Here is a 15,381-nt window from a genome sequence, read left to right as displayed (position 1 = left end):
GGCAAAATACACTAAAAAGCCAATAAATCCCAAATGAAAACTCAGAACTTCACAAAAATTGATGAGCATATGTGTCAGAACATGGTGAGGAAGCATGCAGAGTTTCATGGAGATCGGACCAGAGGTGGCGCTATAACTGGCAAAAAGCCTTCATTCTTATTAGGGGTTCAAGCATGAAATGCTGAAACCCTATTGTAATTGTAAGGATTCGTAAAACGCATCGTGCAGGACAAACCGTAAGGCCTAGAGACGTGAAACCTGGCCAGATGGTAGGCCTCAATTTGGGGACAACCTATCAGAGTATGACCCCAATTGGCCCATAGGTGGCGCTACAGCAACCAAAAGTACTAAATCGCTCACAACTCTTAGACCGTTTGTCCCAGGATCAAGTGTCTTATATCGTTGGAATCCTTGGCTCAAGGCGGACAAAATGGCTATCTCCGATTTGCTCGCTCTTCAGGCGCCAATTTCGAGTAAATTGCATTTTTTTGAAAAACCTATTTTTGCGAACTTCTCCTTGGTTTTTCGACCAATTGGAACCAAACCACTGCAAGAATATTCTCTGGAGTCTGACAATCAATAATCATCCAAAAAATTCAAAATTTCAATTAACGGTCGATGAGGGGAACCAAAATCTTTGATGGCACCAGGGCCACTTTTACTAAAACGGTTATAAATTGTGAACAGAAAGAGATTTTTTTGCTAAACTTGGGACACATCTTCCTGAGCTCAATCTGAGATCACTTGAAAAAAATCACAAAAATTGGCCACTAGGTGACGCTATAAAACGGTTATAACTTGTGAACGGAAAGAGATATTTTCGCAAAACTTGGGACACATGTTCATGAGCTCATTCTGAGGTCACGTGAAAAAAATCACGGCAATTGGCCACTTGGTGGCGTTATAAAATGGTTATAACTTGTGAGCGGAATTAGAAATTTTCGCTAAACTTGGGACACATGTTCATAAGCTCAATCTGAGTTGACATGAAAAAAATCGTGAGAATTGGCCACTTGGTGGCGCTATAACAGTGAAAAAATCATGAAAATAGCTATAAGCGCACCCAACCGTTAGTCTACTGAAAATTGGCACGCAGTGTCTTTGTCCAGGGTGCCATGATATGGCGCTTTTCCACTGCATGGTACGGTACGGTTCGGTTCGGTACGGCACGCTTTGGCGCTTTTCCACTGCATGGTACGGTACGGCTCGGTTCAGTACGGCTCACTTATGACGCATTTCCACTGCATGGTACGGTACAGTACGGCTCGCTTCGGCTCGCTTTAAATGGTACCACCTCTGTTGAGGTTCCAAGCGTACCGTACCGATACTAAAATGTGACGTGAAAACACTGCAGATCACTGATTGGTCAGACAGAATCATCACTACCAGCGTCATTGTATTTACAACACGAGACACTAAACCCGCTAGATTTAAATAGCCAGTAGACAACAGCCAACGCTGTAGCGCCTGTTTTAAAAGTATTTGATTCAAAAAAAGAGTATAAACTTAAAAAAATAAATGGCTGAATCGTGGTCAGTGGACGAGGTGCAGACGTTCCTCTTGTTGGTTGCCGAGGAGCGGATGGGGAAACCCGGAATGAAAAATTCGCATTTAATATGATGATGTCATGGCAGTAGAGACGGCAACTATAACGATCAGTCACACCCACTTTGAAGTGGTACTAACTGCAGTGGAAAAGCAACCGAGCTAAAGCGAACCGAACCGTGCCGTACCGAGCCGAGTCGTACCACGCAGTGGAAAAGCGAAGCGAGCCGAACCGTTCCGAACCGAGCCGTACCATGCAGTGGAAAAGCGCCAATAGTCTATGAGAACATTGATGTATCTCAAAAAACTCAGTATACGTCATTGGCACAATGCCTTGAAGGAGCCTTAGAAGTTTCAAGCCCGTGTTTTTTTCACAGGAGTGACCTCCTAAGACTCCTGAATCCTTGCCGAGTCCAACAATACCAAACATGCCAGGTTTCGCCTTATGGTTTTTGTAAGTGTCATTTAGAGCTTTAAAAAATTGTGGTTATCTTCAAAGCCGTTAGTCCGATCGAGACAACAACAAAAAAACAAAGGAAATTTGAAAACATAGGTAAATAGCTAAACAATAACGCCAAAATGTTAAAATTATGATAGGAACTAAAAAAATAAATAAAATTAAATCCAATCAATTTCACCCATGAATCATTTTGATGCTCTCACATGTTTGAAACGAACAATGATGGATTGTGATGAAATTTGTTTTGAATTGGGACTGGCAAATCCCCGTCCATACTGTCAATGACCGTTCGCAAAGACCCGCCCACTTTAGTTACTGTTGCTATGTCTGACAAGCGACGCCACTCTCACACCACACCAAGTTCTCACACAGTGAAAAATACATTGCGGATCAGAGAAAAGACTGCGCGCTGACAGACAAGTACTTTTGATATGAAACAAAGTCTCACCTTTCAAATGTAGTAATTTTTTAGAGACATTTAAACAATAAATACCGTTTTGTGACTCTTTAATGTGTCTGACAGATCGCTGTAGACTCGAGGCTCAGTTAAAGCTGCTTGTGAACTGATCATCTCTTCCTTCTAGTTAATTTATAGCATTAAAATAAACATGAATGAACATAAAAGGAATGTTGTTTTAAAGTGCTAAGACGTCAGTACACTTTGTTTTTCAAATTTAAATCCTCCAATGTTAATCTACTAACTCTCCTGACTGCTTTGTTGGACAAAATGGCGGATTATGTTGCACAAAGGAAAGCTCGGAAAATCCCGCTATAATGTAAGAGAGCATCTTTTTTATGTATTTGGACTTAGGCCTAACAATGTGTTATGGTGCGCTGTCACCAGTGTTTTTTTTTTGTTGTTTTTTTGTTTTGTTTTTGGTGAGCGTAGGCTACTCCTGATTTTGTTAGTCATCTCATCTCTTATATGCTGTGTATGATCATATCCTGCCCTATTCATGGTAGCCTACTCGCGGACATTGCGTCATCAATGTCATCAATTGCGTCATCAAGGGGCCCGCCTTGATAATCCTACTTAAGGGCCCGGTGTTGGCTCGTTACGCCACTGAATATAATTGTCTAAACTCCTTATCAAAATTACATATTTACAACAAATCTGACACATATATATGGGCACACTTTGAGTACTACTAATATAAGTGGTGGAGATCAGGCAAGACTATAAGAAGACTCAGGCAAAAAGGTGCTATAACTGTAAAAACGCTTTAAAACCATATATTTCCTATGGTAAACTGCCTGTACTGGCTGTAAATGTACTTTTTCATCTAGGATGGCAGTTGTTAAATGCAGTTGTTAAATGCTAAATAAAACTTAATGTCTTTTGATGCTTGTGTGCTTAAAGTCCTTAAAGGCCTTAACTGCTTGAACCCCGATAAATGCTGCTTGCAGCTTTAATTATTAGGGGTTCAAGCACGAAGTGCTGAAACCCTATTGTAATTGTACTGATTTTTATTATTATTATTATTATTATTCTTCCGCCGTAAAACGCATCGTGCAGCCCAAACCGTAAGTGCTAGAGACTTGAAACTTGGCCAGATGGTAGTACAAAAATCGAGGAGAGGTTATCAAATTATGACCCCAATTGGCCCATAGGTGGCGCTATAGCGACCAATAGCGCGAAACTGCTCATAACTCCTAGACGGTAAGTCGTAGACTCAAGTGTCATATATCATTCGAAAGCTGGACTCCTGAAGGTCAAAACGTATATCTCCGATTTCATTTCCGATATGCACATTTTCCGCCATTTTGAATTTGGTCAAAAACCTACTTTTGCGAACTAGTCCCTGGTTTTTTGTCCGATCGGAACCAAACCAGTGCAGAATTGTTCTCTGGAGTCTGAAGATCAATAATTATCGAAAAAAAGTCGAAATTCCAATTCCTGGTCGCTAGGGTGTGATAAATTAAGGTTGTGGGAGGAGCCTATTTTACTAAAATGGCTATAACTCGAGAAGTAAATGAGATATCTTCACCAAACTTGGCACACGTGTTTAAGAGGTCAATCTGAGGTTACAGTAAAAAAAATGCGTCGATTGGCCACATGGTGGCGCTATAAAACAAAAAAAACGTATAGACACCTGACCGTTTTTCCGAATGACTTGAAATTTGGTATGCAGTGTCTTGGCCCAAGGGGCCATGTAAGTCTAAAAGGATATTGGCGTATCTCGAAAAAAAATGGCCGCCATTGGCCAATGAGGTTTGAGCACCGTTAACGAAGTCCGATCGGAGCGAAACTCGGTGGGCATGTTCGGCTCAAGCCCCTAGAGGTCTGTAAGAATTTTGAAAGAAATCGGCCACTAGTTGGCGCTAACGAGTTTTAAGGCTCTGTAATCACGTGGTGTTACACTTATCATCACAAAATGCATATCATCTGATAGATCTGCTCATGCTGAACAACTTTGCCTCAAGAACCATTGCTGTCAATCAAACCGTTCATTAAATATTCATAAATATGTTAAAAACCTACTTTTGCGAACTAGTCCCTGGTTTTTTGCCCGATCGGAACCAGACCAGTCTAGGACAATTCTCTGGACTCTCTAGATCAATAATTATCGAAAAAAAGTTGAACTTTTTTAATTTGGGTGGCTGTAATAGGGTAATTTATAAAAGGGGCGTGGCAAAATACACTAAAAAGCCTATAAATCATAAATGAAAACTCAGAATTTGACAAAAATTGGTGGACATATGTGTCATAACATGGTGAAGAAGCATGCAGAGTTTCATGGAGATCGGACCATAGGTGGCGCTATAACTGGCAAAAAGGTTTGAAAACGACATATTTCCTATGGTAAATTGCCTGTATTGGCTGTAAATGGATTTTTCCATCTATTAATTCAGTGGTTAAAAGCTTGCTAAATAAAACGTAAAGTCTTAAATGCTTATGTGCTTAAAGGCCTTAAATGCTTGAACCCCGATAAATGCTGCTTGCAGCTTTAATTATTATTAGGGGTTCAAGCACGAAGTGCTGAACACCTATTGTAATTGTAAGGATTTTTATTATTAGGGGTTCAAGCACGAAGTGCTGAAACCCTATTGTAATTGTCCTGATTTTTATTATTATTTTTCTTCTGCCGTAAAACGCATCGTGCAGCCCAAACCGTAAGAGCTGGAACTTTGAAACTTTGCCATATGGTAGTACAAAAATCGAGGAGAGGTTATCAAATTATGACCTCGAATGGCCCATAGGTGGCGCTATAGCGACCAAAAGCGCGAAACTGCTCATAACTCCTAGACCGTATGTCGTAGACTCAAGTGTCTTATATCATTGGAAAGCTGGATGCCTGACGCACAAAACGTATATCTCCGATTTCATTTCCGCCATGATAGATTTTCCGCCATTTTGAATTTTGTCAAAAACCTACTTTTGCGAACTAGTCCCTGTTTTTTTGCCCGATCGGAACCAAACCAGTGCAGAAATGTTCTCTGGAGTCTGAATATCAATAATTATCGAAAAAAAGTTAAAATTTCCATTCACGGTCGCTAAGGGGCGCCCAAATGTATGTTGTGGGAGGAGCCTATTTTACTAAAACGGCTATAACTCCAGAAGTAAATGAGGTATCTTCACCAAACTCGGTACAAATGTGTAAGAGGTCAATTTGAGGTCACAGTAAAAAAACCGCGGCGAATGGCCACATGGTGGCGCTATAACATGAAAAAAACATAAAACGGCCCATAACCACCTGACCGTTAGTCCGATTGACTTGAAAATTGGTATGCAGTGTCTTGGTCCAAGGTGCCATGTATGTCTATGAGGACATTGGTGTATCTCAAAAAACATGGCCGCCATCGGCCAATGAAGTTTGAGCACCTATAAGACAAGGTTAACGGACGTCGATCGGAACGAAACTCGATGGGCATGTTCGACTCATGGCCCTAGAGGTCTGTAAGAATTTTGAAAGAAATCGGCCACTAGTTGGCGCTAACGAGTTTTTTTGGCTCTGTAATCACGTGGTGTTACACTTATCGTCATAAAATGCATATCATTTGATAGATCTGCTCATGCTCAACAACTTTGCCTCAAGAACCACTAATGTCAATCAAACAATTAATTAATTATTCATGAATATGTTAAAAACCTACTTTTGCGAACTAGTCCCTGGTTTTTCGCCCGATCGGAACCAGACCAGTCTAGGACAATTCTCTGGACTCTCTAGATCAATAATTATCGAAAAAAAGTTTAACTTTTGCATTTTTCGCATGGGTATATTGGGTCATAAAGAAAATGGGCGTGGCAAAATGCACTCAAAAGCCTATAAATCCTAAAGGAAAACTCAGAACTTCACAAAAATTGATGAGCATATGTGACATAACATGCTAAAGAAGCATGGAAATTTTTATGAAGATCGGACCATAGTTGGCGCTATAACTGTTAAAAAGCTTTAAAACCATATATTTCCTATGGTAAATTGCCTACATTGGCTGTAAATTGTGTTTTCCATATGATCATATAATGTTTATAAAATAATCTTAAAAACCAGTGCAATACAATTCTCTGGACTCACTAGATCAATAATTGTCAGAAAAAGTTGAACTACTTCATTTGGATAGCTATAATAGGGTCACTTCAATATGTAGCCTTAAAATGAATACCATATTAAGCCAATAAGTGGTATTTTACTGCCCCCTGCTGTCATTTCATCATACTACTCCCTAATATTGTTATATAATTCATATTTAGACTTTATAAAATCATTATTTTAACATTTAACATGAAAACGAAAGTAAAACGGCATTTAGGCCACGCCCCCCCAGTACAAATTCACTCATAACTCGAAAACGGAAAGTCGTTGCGCGCTCAAATTTTTATGGTAAGGTCCTCTCCGGGCTCTTGATCGAAACGTGTCGTCGCGGGCCTCGGGAGCGCGCCCCCCCCGCGGATCGCCAGACCGCGGGACCCCCGACTTTGAACGGCCGTAGCTCCCGACCCAGACCACCCTGAACCTTGTGTGAGAGCTCGTTGGAAAGGGCCCGTCCTTGGCTAGCTTCGATTCAAATGTGGTGTAATTTGCCCTGGGCATTCCAGAGATAAAAGCCTCAAAAGACATGCCTTTGAACAGTCATAACTCCCGAACCCAATCGCCCAAAAACACCGCGATGGTCTCATTGAACAGGGCTCCTCAAGCACTATCTATGCTCTGAGGTTCAGAATTTTTCGCCTTCTGGTTCCCGAGATATAAGTGAAAAACCAAATTCCCATTCATTCATTCAAACACTTCAACTGTAAGATGTAGGCTGTAATTCCACTGTTGTCAACTAGAGGGAGCAGCAGTATTACACATAGTATTTAATCTTTTTATCAGCTTTCAGCTTTGGCCAACAAACAAATGGTTAAAGCTATTTTTTTTTTTTAATTATTGGACTGATAATATAGATCACAATGAAATATATGAAATGGTTAGACCATTAAAATATTTTTTTCACAATAACACATCCTAAAGACATTGAAAACATATTTGTGTGTGTGTGTGTGTGTGTGTGTGTGTGTGTGTGTGTAAGCATGCATTATTGAGTTAACATGGAAAACACTTATATTACAATAACTATTATAACACAATCATATTTTGTCAGTGTTTATCACTTCATTTGCACTGACACTTCACATAATTGCTAGTAATGTGGTAAATCACGCTAGAAACATGGTAAATCATAGTAAGTAATTGATGGTCTCATTCAACAGGGCTCCTCAAGCACTCTCTATGCTCTGAGTTTCAGAATTTTTCGCCTTCTGGTTCCCGAGATATAAGTGAAAAACCAAATTCCCATTCATTAATTCATTCAAACACTTCAACTGTAAGATGGAAGCTGTAATACCACTGTCCACTAGAGGGAGCAGCAGGATTACGCATGACCTTTTCATTAGTTTTCAGTATTGGGAAACAAACAAATGCTTTAAAAAGCAATCTTTTTTTCTTTTTTTTTCTTTTCTTTTTTATATTATTAGATCAAAAAGGAATTCTAATAGACCAATAAATATATTTTCTCAATAACATATTCCAAAACATTAAAAACATATGTGCATTTGTGTATGTTTATTTCTGTGTGTGTGTGTGTGTGTGTGTGTGTGTGTGTGTGTGTGTGTGTGTGTGTGTGTGTGTGTGTGTGTGTGCGCGTGTGTGTGTGTGTGTGCGCCTGTCACAGCGTTTCTTTTAGTTCAATTGCGGGTGCTATTTTTTTCCTAGCCACTAGGGGGATACAAGAGGGCACATTGAAATAAAACAGGAAGCAGTAGAGTAAGTGATAAGGTCTGTTTGATGCTTCCTCATGGTTGTTTGATTACTGGTTCCCAATCCTGTTTGAGAAACTGTTTGTTTCCTGCTCAAACGTAAGTTGAATTGTTTGTATGAATTGTTTGGGTGAACTGATGTGGAATCTATATAGTTTAATTGATGTGTTTGATGTTTTCTTGTAGAGGATTTGTTTGGGATGTAACTATTGCTCATCAGCTGTGGATACTGCTAAGTGTTTATGATCAAACACTCTGCTTATACTACTGAAGCACTCTTCTGATTCATTTGCTGGGAAACCTTACGACTCACCAAACAACTAAGCGTTGGACAACCTTCTAATTCATCACTATCCATCTTTGCACCTATGTTCAAACTACAGATAAGACTGGTTTCTTTCATTTTCTGAACTGTTGGGGTTCGTGAGCCTCAGAGGACTGTGTTGGACATTTCGATATACCTACATGTATATACTAGCTCATGAATGAATTGTATCTCTGTATACAGGTGTATGTTCTGTGATTATATTGGGTTTTTGGATAATGAATGAATGAGTAAAGCTTTAAATATATGAAGAAAGAAACACTACACCTGTTTGTATAAGAATTTATTTTAGATCTTTTCCCACTGAGACAAATTGAGCATTGCACACAAGGTGACTCCCCTTTTGAAAAGTAGCTTGACCAGTGCAAAGAAGCTGGGACTGTTATAGATTGGTGGCCCGTACGGGGACCCTTGTGTTGTATATTTATGTAAAAGGTCTATGTGGAGATTGTGTAAGGCTTGCATTGGGTAATAGAAATGTCGATATCATCACGTGGTGCAGAGGATGAGTATGAACCCCCTGACGATTTCACAGCTGGTCCGTTTGTGACTAGAAGAGATCCACCTCCCCTAAAAGATCTTATAAACACTTTTAGTGAACTGTACCTTGACTCAGACAATGAAAATGACTGTGATGATCAACTTGACATTCCCTTTCCTCCTCCTCCAGATGATATAATTTCTGATGTACATCTCACCGAACAGGTTAGTCATGGACTAACTGAGCGAGTTACAAATCTGGAGGGTGAAGTACAAACTTGCCTACAAACGTTAAGTCAATGCTGCTCACAAACTAAAGTGAGCAATCAGTGTAAGCATCTAGAAGAAAAATTGAATTACAAAATTGAAAGGGAATGTGGAAGAGTTAAGCAGAGCCTTGAGTTGAGCATTCAAGATTTGGGAAAGTCAATGGTTGACTGTCTGAAGAGAAGAGACGCCCAAATCGATGCCAAACTTAAAAGTTATGCACATGTTGTATCTACTCCAGTTTCTCATCCAGTGTCCAGATCAACTTACCACATAAGACCTCACCAAAGTACCAACTTACCCGACAATTTTAATGATGTATTTTATCGTCCACCTGTAAAAGCTGAATTTCCTCAATTTGATTCTGATGATCCTGTCTCTTTCGTAGAACGTTGTGAGGAGTATTTTGCAATTAGACCCCTCACAGATTCTGAAATCCTCGCATCCCTTACTTCTGTGCTAAAGGGTACGGCTAAAGACTGGTGGTTGGCTGAGAAAAGACATGTGATTACCTGGAAACAATTTAAGCAAGAATTTTTGCATGCTTTCCTTACAGATGATTATGAAGCTGAGGCCACAAAACGTCTTTTAGAAAGGAAACAAGGATCAGGAGAATCCATTCGTGATTTTGCTTACCACTACCGAGCCCTTTGTCTAAGATGGAAGAAAGAGATGACGGAGAGAGAGATTGTTCAGGCCATTTTGAGAAACTGTAACCCCAGACTGGCAAGTTTATTGAGAGGAACTGTGAAGGAAGTGAGTGAGTTGGTGCGAACTGGAACACAAATTGAGAGAGATTTTGAAGAAGGGAAACGGTATTGGAGCCAGGTTAATGCTGAAACCCAGAAAAGGAAATCCCCATTTGAACGAGATTCTCTGTCTAAATCAAGTCCTTCTTCGACCCGCATTCTACAACCTTTGAAAAGTGAATCTCACTTAAAGACTCTGACTTTACCCCTGTGGATCCGAGGAAGATACTTTCAAGCTCTGGTCGATACTGGAAGCTCCCTAACTCTGATACAGGAGTCATGTTGGAGGCAGCTGGGGCATAAAGAACAGCTAAAATCAAGCCGTGGGCAAACTTTCAGTCAAGCCAATGGTCAAGTATTGCCTGCAATGGGAGTATGGAGTTGCGAATGCGAACTACACGGAAGAAGGTATGAAGTTGAACTGTTTGTAATGAAAGATGAGGATCTCACAATACCCATGGTGCTAGGTCTGGATTTCCTGGTAGCCACTAGAATTAATTTGGATATTGGTAATGTTCTGTACACTTTACCTGCTACCATTGATTATCAAGAAGAAACATTTTCATTCTTGACTCCTACTACCGATACATTGCTGGCACTTTTAATTGCCTTACCCATTCCAGAAGAAACGACAGAAACCAGGCAATATATTCAACAGCTGGTCACCAACGCTGATACTAATTCCCTATACCAGTCACAACTTCATAACCTACTCCAAGAATGGCCTACTGTCTGCACAAGTGAAATAGGACACACCAAGGTAGTTAAACATCGCATTATCACCACCAACGAGGTACCTGTTCGTAAGAGGGCTTACCGTGTGTCACAAGAAAAACAAATCTTCATTGAGCAGGAGATTAAGTCGATGGTGGATAAGAAGATCATACGTCCTTCATTTTCTCCTTGGGCTGCTCCTGTAGTATTAGTCCCAAAGAAAGATGGTGGACAGAGATTTTGTATTGATTTCAGAGGGCTCAACGCCAAGACGTATCTAGATGGTTATCCAATGCCTCAGATCCATGATATCCTTGAGTCAGTGCACGGAGCTGCATGTTTCAGTACCCTCGATCTTAAAAGTGGATACTGGCAAGTGGAGATGGATCTTGAAAGCATTCATAAAACTGCTTTTGTGACACAATCAGGACTATATGAATTTTTACGATTACCTTTTGGCCTTAAAAACTCGGCAGCCTCGTTCCAACGTCTTATGGAGCTTGTATTGAAGGATCAGAAAGGAAAAAACTGTTTTGTGTACATTGATGACATTGTAGTGTACTCAAAATCTGAGCAAGATCATCTTATCCATCTGAGAGAAGTGTTGCAGTGCTTACACAAGGCAGGTTTAACTTTGAATCTTCAAAAGTGCAACTTGATGCAGAAGTCATTGAAATTTCTTGGACATGTGATTTCCGTTGAAGGAATAAAGACAGATCAAGACAAGGTCAATGCCGTTAACCATTTCCCTGTACCGAAGTCTCTGAAGGAAGTGCAACGATTTCTGGGTATGGCAGGCTGGTACCACAGATTTGTTCCAAATTTCTCAGAGAAGGTTGCACCATTGCATGCACTGAAAAAGAAAGGAGCTACTTGGATGTGGACAGAAGAATGTCAGAATTCCTTTGAGTTGATTAAGGGTGAGTTGATTAGCGCACCAATCCTCATTGCACCTGACCTGAGTAAACCATTCAAAGTCCAGACAGATGCAAGTGATCTTGGAGTCGGAGCTGTCCTGACCCAGGACATTGAGGGAGTGGAACATGTAGTGGCCTATGCTTCACGTCTTTTAAGAGGAGCTGAAAAGACGTACTCCGTTTCGGAAAAGGAGTGTTGCGCTGTGGTATGGGCAGTAGAAAAATGGAGGCCTTACTTAGAGGGACGACCATTTGAAGTGATCACCGATCATGCTGCTCTTACCTGGGTCTTCAACCATCCAAAACCTTCATCTCGGTTGATACGCTGGGGCATTCGTCTGCAAGAGTTTGAGTTCACTGTCAAGTACAGAAAAGGACAATGTAATATTGTTGCAGACACCCTTTCTCGTGGTTTTGATGAATCTTCATCACTCCGTCTACTCACTTTGTCAAAACCTAAGGATTCTTCAAATGCCTTTGCAACTTTTCCCATAGACTGGTCAGATATTGACAAAGCCCAACAAGAGGATGCAGAAATTCAAGAAATTATGGCTGAAGTACAATCAACCTCTGTTACAGACCCTAATCGTATACACTACGTTACGAAGAATGGTTTTCTTTTCAGAAGCCTATCTCAAGGGCCGGAAGGAGAAAAACTTCAACTTGTCATTCCTACTTCCTTGAGAGCTGAATTTCTGAAATATGCTCACGACAATCCATTAAGTGGACATCTCGGCAGACTCAAGACGTTGTTAAGACTAGTGGACGTATGCTACTGGCCAACGATACGTTCTGATGTATGGAAGCATTGCAAGGAATGCCAGGTATGTCAAAAGTACAAACCGACCGTTTCGAAATTAGCTGGCCATATGCAGTCGACACCGGTAGTGGAACCTGGGCATATGCTGGGGATTGACCTCATGGGGCCATTCCCTAGAAGTCCGAAGCAGAACGAACATCTCCTCGTAGTAGTGGATTACTGCTCAAAATGGGTGGAATTGTTCCCATTGCGAGTGGCTAAAGCTCCGCAAATTTCACGTATTCTGGTGGAAGAAATTTTCACCAGATGGGGCACTCCCAGGTACTTAGTGTCTGACCGTGGAACACAATTCACTTCTCAACTCATCAGTTTAATCTGCAAACAATGGAATGTCATCCAGAAACTCACTACTACTGCACACCCACAGACCAATTTGACTGAACGAGTAAATCGAACCCTCAAAACTATGATTGCCTCATATGTGCAAGACCATCATCGCCAGTGGGACAGGTGGTTAGCCGAATTCCGATTTGCTATCAATACGGCGTGGCAAGAAAGTACTGGCTTCACTCCAGCTGAAGTCATGCTTGGTCGCAAATTGAAGGGACCTATGGAGAGAGCTGTTCTGAGACCCCCTGACCCAAATAGTCCAGCCTACCCTATCCTGGAAAAGTCAGAAGAACTGATTCGAACTGTGCAAAGGAATGTTGAGAAGGCCCAGAGCAAACAACGCAAGTACTATAATCTTCGAAGGAGACAAGCTCACTTTCAAGTAGGAGATTTAGTATGGGTTCGTACACATCCTCTGTCGCGGGCTGATGACGGTTTTATGGCTAAACTGGCTGCCAAATGGAAAGGTCCTGCGAAAGTGGTTAAATGTCTTGGACCTGTTAACTACTCAATATCATTCATTGAACAGCCAGAGAAGGTAGATTCTTTCCATGTGCAGAATTTGAAACCTTATTTTGGCAATATAGGAACAGTGCTAACATGAGGGGACGGATATGTAACAGTCACCGCCTGTCACAGCGTTTCTTTTAGTTCAATTGCGGGTGCTATTTTTTTCCTAGCCACTAGGGGGATACAAGAGGGCACATTGAAATAAAACAGGAAGCAGTAGAGTAAGTGATAAGGTCTGTTTGATGCTTCCTCATGGTTGTTTGATTACTGGTTCCCAATCCTGTTTGAGAAACTGTTTGTTTCCTGCTCAAACGTAAGTTGAATTGTTTGTATGAATTGTTTGGGTGAACTGATGTGGAATCTATATAGTTTAATTGATGTGTTTGATGTTTTCTTGTAGAGGATTTGTTTGGGATGTAACTATTGCTCATCAGCTGTGGATACTGCTAAGTGTTTATGATCAAACACTCTGCTTATACTACTGAAGCACTCTTCTGATTCATTTGCTGGGAAACCTTACGACTCACCAAACAACTAAGCGTTGGACAACCTTCTAATTCATCACTATCCATCTTTGCACCTATGTTCAAACTACAGATAAGACTGGTTTCTTTCATTTTCTGAACTGTTGGGGTTCGTGAGCCTCAGAGGACTGTGTTGGACATTTCGATATACCTACATGTATATACTAGCTCATGAATGAATTGTATCTCTGTATACAGGTGTATGTTCTGTGATTATATTGGGTTTTTGGATAATGAATGAATGAGTAAAGCTTTAAATATATGAAGAAAGAAACACTACACCTGTTTGTATAAGAATTTATTTTAGATCTTTTCCCACTGAGACAAATTGAGCATTGCACACAAGGTGACTCCCCTTTTGAAAAGTAGCTTGACCAGTGCAAAGAAGCTGGGACTGTTATAGTGTGCGTGTGTGTGTGTGTGTAAGCATGCATTATTGAGTTAACATGGAAAAACTGGTTTGCTTTAGTCCAGAAAACTGGTGAAAATCATGAAGTTTAAAGTGAAAGTGAACTAATAAGTGGTCTTCTTCTGCCCTCTGCTGGCCATTCTACTTATTAATGAAGTCTTTTCACATGTGCTCACATTCATATTTAGACTCTAAAAATCACTTATATAACAATAACTATTATAACACAATCAGATTTTGTCAGTGTTTATCACTTCATTTGCACTGACACTTCACATAATTGCTAGAAACATGGTAAATCATAGTGAATAATACTATAATGTGGTGTATCAAGGTAAACCATGCTAGAATCCTGGCAAATCATTCTAGAACGTGGTAAATCATGGTAAACTATGCTAAAACAGGGTAAATCATGGTAAACCATGATAAACTATGGTAAATCATGTTAGAATGTGGTATATCATGGTAAATCATGCTAGAACAGGGTAAATCATGGTAAACTATGATAAATCATGATAAACTATGGTAAACCATGCTAGAATCACAGTAAACAATGGTAAATCATACTAGAATGTAGTATATCATGGTAAATCATGCTAGAATATGGTAAATCAAGGTAAACTAAGATAAAATCATGGTAAACTATGTAAATCATGCTAGAATCATAGTAAATAATACTAGAATGTGGTAAATTATTGTGGGAGGAGCCTATTTTACTAAAATGTCTATAACTCAAGAAGAAAATGAGATATCTTCACCAAACTCAGTACACATGTGTATGGGTTCAATTTGAGGTCACAGTAAACAATTTTATGGAGATCGGTCCATAGATGGCACTATAACTGCTATAAAAAGCTTTAAAACCATATATTTCCTATGGTACATTGCCTGTATTGGCTGTAAATGGTCTTTTCCATCTATTATGTCAGTGGTTACATGCTTGCTAAATAAAACTTAATAACTTTTGATGCTTTTGTGCTTAAAGGCCTTAAAGGCCTTAACTGCTTGAACCCCGATAAATGCTGCTTGCAGCTTTAATTATTATTATTATTCTTCTGCCGTAAAACGCATCGTGCAGCCCAAACCGTAAGGG

General features: G+C 40.1%; 1 long non-coding RNA gene across 1 annotated transcript; it reads left to right on the top strand.

Annotated features, from left to right (window-relative positions):
• Window positions 1-8,239: 8,239 nt before the first annotated feature.
• Window positions 8,240-11,406, top strand: LOC309506470. Its single transcript, XR_014208776.1, has 3 exons — window positions 8,240-8,342; window positions 8,430-9,781; window positions 9,872-11,406. It is a non-coding gene; the product is annotated as an uncharacterized lncRNA (long non-coding RNA).
• The last annotated feature ends 3,975 nt before the right edge of the window (window positions 11,407-15,381 follow it).

Source organism: Leuciscus leuciscus, assembly GCF_965113295.1.
Source record: "Leuciscus leuciscus genome assembly, chromosome: 9".
Taxonomy (NCBI): domain Eukaryota; kingdom Metazoa; phylum Chordata; class Actinopteri; order Cypriniformes; family Leuciscidae; genus Leuciscus; species Leuciscus leuciscus.
Note: the sequence above shows the minus strand (reverse complement) of the source record. Positions and strands in the feature narration are given on the sequence as shown.